This window comes from Nicotiana attenuata, chromosome 5 (assembly GCF_001879085.1).
Source record: "Nicotiana attenuata strain UT chromosome 5, NIATTr2, whole genome shotgun sequence".
Taxonomy (NCBI): domain Eukaryota; kingdom Viridiplantae; phylum Streptophyta; class Magnoliopsida; order Solanales; family Solanaceae; genus Nicotiana; species Nicotiana attenuata.
In genome coordinates, this window is record NC_031993.1 from 25,148,254 (window position 1) to 25,151,814 (window position 3,561).

Sequence of the window (3,561 nt, forward strand, 5' to 3'; positions counted from 1 at the left end):
GCTGATGCGAAGAGGCTACTTCAGGATGCGCTTACTTGAACAGGTGTCTCCGGGCCAGCTTCAGGTACAAGTGTTTCATTACAGAGTCCTCGGGTGGAGAACAAGCAACCAAAAAGAAGGCGTTCCTCCGCAGCCGGGGGAAAGAATAAGAGGGCGAAGGTTGTCTCCCCCGAGTCATCTCCGGAAGTAGTGGTGACTAGCCCTCCTCCTGGGCCGGTCATAGATACCGTGATGATCGACGATGATGGAGAAGCTAGTGATGAGGGAGCTTCCCTACATAGAAGACGACGATCCTTATCATCTCAATAGGATGCTCAACCTATTGAGTTAGTTACACCAACCGAGGACGACGTCTCGGCGCTTTGGGGGGAATTTAATATGGTAGAAAATGCCAACTCCCATTTTCTGGCCCCAGTTGTTATACCCGGTAATGCGGGGCTGAGTACCGGGTGCCTGCCGTCTTTGGTTGGCGAGCATCTAACAACCAGCACTGCGTTTTGCAGATGCTTCTCATTCACCGCCATCAGCTTCTTCTCCTTCACCAACTCTTCCATCAGCAACTGCTACATCATCTCCACCGGTCGCACCGGACCACGAAGAAGGTGTTCCTCTTCCCCAGTCCCCAGTTCATGGGAATTAGGGGAAAAATTATGCTGCCTCTTCTGAAGATCCACAAAGGAGGAAGAATGTTACTCTTTCTGTCTCTACCTGATGCAACTTACTATCCCGGCCGGTGGAACTTGCTAATTACCTGAAGCCTTTGGCTTCAGAGAAAGATTGGGAAAAGATTCAGGCACTCTCGGGAGAGTGTTTGTTGAACAACGCCATGCACAATGCCACAGTGGCACACTCCTTTCTTCCTTTGTTATTTCTTCAATTTTAGCCTAAACATATCCTGAGTTTTCTCTTTCTTGCTTTGTAGGCCAACTTTCTTGCTTCCGAGGGCCTTCAGAGGTTGATTCGTGAGAAAGGAAGAAATTACCACCGCACGGGATTAGCTTTTGGCAGAGCGGGAGAAAAGTCTCGCTCGCCTCTCAGAACTGGAAGCCAAAGCCACTGAGGCTGTTGTATCAGAGGCTCGCTTGCAGCAAAACGAGCAATAAATGGAGACCCTTAGCCAAGAGATTGCCCCGTTGAGGGTTCAATTTGAAGAGGCTAAGGCCAAATGGATTGAACTTCATAATGTCGTTCTTGCTGCATCCGATCATGCGGCTGCCTCTATTGAAAGATTGACCAATTTAGAGGCAGCCTTGAATTCCAAGACTGAAGAGCTTGCTACTGCGGGGGTGAAATATGCCCGATTGGAGTAGAAGTATAAGAAGACTATTGAGTATAATAGGCTCTTTAGTTCAATTGTCTATGACCTCGATATTAGCCTCTACTATGTTAGACCCGCCCGAGAAGACGTTTTATTATGGCACTAGCATTTGAAGTACTTGTTTACCTTTCAAATGACAAAGTTAATTCATCGTTCAGACAAGAAACAAGATAAAAATAAAAGGACTTAATTTTATTCCTTTTATTATCAAAAAGTACATAAGCATTTGTTATGCCGAAAAAAGAAACTGCCATTACTTGTGGCTAACTTGTACAACTTGTTTCTACGGGGCTGGCCACGCAAACCCAGTCCTAATGATACAACAATGTTTTCGATTTTTGTTGCCGGTTGACGTGGCAGTCATTGTTGTCGTATCCTCATATCATCCCCCCCCCCCCCCCGAGTGTTCGAATGCGAATTGGAACACTGGAAGTGTTGTAGCTTCGAGGATCCCACTAATCAATTGCTAGATAATCCTTAACTCGGTAACACACTTTGTTTCCCCTTAGGAATTTATGCTATCGAGCGAAGGGCTATCTAACAATCCTCTAGTGGTTTGAACTTGTGAGCGGTCGGATAACCTTTGCTCGACAGCAAACGTAACTTCCCGGTGGGAATTTCGCTATAGAGAAAAAGATTACCTAACTGTCCCAGAGTGGCTTTTTGGTTGTGTGCCTTGTTATTAAAGGTCTTATTGGTGCTGTTGAATCTTTCTTCGTAGTATGCTTTTTGTTACTGCCTCGTTAAAAACCTTGCCAGAAAAATCTAATTGGGACAAAAACTAGATCAAGGGAAAAAGAGTGCAGCACATACTTTCAGTTCAAGTGACGTTCGTCAGCAATAATATCTTTTAAGAAGTGCCACGTTCCAGTTGCTGGGCAACTTTTCTCCATCTTGATTCTCCAATTCATACGAACCTTTCCTAGTGACACCTGAAACTCGGTAGGGGCCTTCCCATGTTGGACCTAGCTTCCTGCATTAAGCTCCCGGGTGTTTTGAGTTACTTTCCTTAGGACCAAGTCTCCTGCTTTGAAATAACGGAGGTTGGCTCATCGGTTATAATACCATTCCATTCTCTACTTTTGGGCTGACATTCTTACTTGCGCCAAGTCCCTGCGCTCATCGAGTAGCTCCAAGTTGATTAACATTGCTTCATTATTTGATTCTTCATCTGCTTGGAAATATCTCAAGGTGGGTTCCCCTACTTCTACCGGGATTAAGGCTTCTGCCCCGTACACAAGGGAAAAGGGAGTTTCTCCTATGCTCTATTTGGCCATTGTTCGGTATGCCTATAAAACTCCGGGTAATTCCCCGAGCCATTTACCTTTAGCCACTTCCAACCTTTTCTTGAGGTTTTGTATATTTACTTTGTTCGTTGACTCTGCTTGACCATTTGCGCTCGAACGATAGGGTGAAGAGGTGATCCTTTTTATTTTCAAATCTTCGAGGAACTTCGTGACTTTTGCACCTATAAATTGTGGCCCATTATCGAATGCTAATCTCTTTTGGCAAATTATGTTCTCCCACAAGGAATCCACCACCTTGCGCCCGCCGATCTTCTAATAAAGACCTGCTTCAACCCACTTAGAAAAATAGTCGGTCAAAATCAAAAGAAATCTTACGTTACCGGTAGCCGGCGGCAATGGTCTGACGATGTCCAACCCCATTTCATGAACGGCCACGGGGATAGAACTGAATGCAATGGTTCTATCGGTTGATGTACTAGTGGTACGTAGCGTTGGCATTTATCGCATGTTTGTACGAAGTCTTTGGCTATTGTTCCATGTGGGGCCAATAATATCTTGCCCTTACTAGTTTTAGCACCAAGGAATCTGCGCCCGAATGGTTACCGCACATCCTTTCGTGGACATGTCGCATAACATATTTAGCTTCGGATGTCCCCAAACATTGGGCTAGCAGGCCTTGGAAAGATTTTCTGTACAGTTGGCCTCTCTTGAAGCTATATCGCGTTGCTTTGGCGCGCAGCACCCAGGATGCTTTGGAGTCTTCGAGCAGCTTCCCTGTCCTCAAGATAATTGATGATTTAATTCCTCCAGTCCCAGACCAAATTAGTCGTATTTACCTCATAGTAGCAATCTGCATCTAGGACCGAGTTCATCAGTTGTACTACCGTCCCGGACTCCGGTCCCTTTCTTTTTGTCGATGAACCGAGGTTAGCTAATGCATCTGCTTCTGTGTTTTCTTCCCTCGTGATATGAGTGATCGACCACTCCCGAAATCGA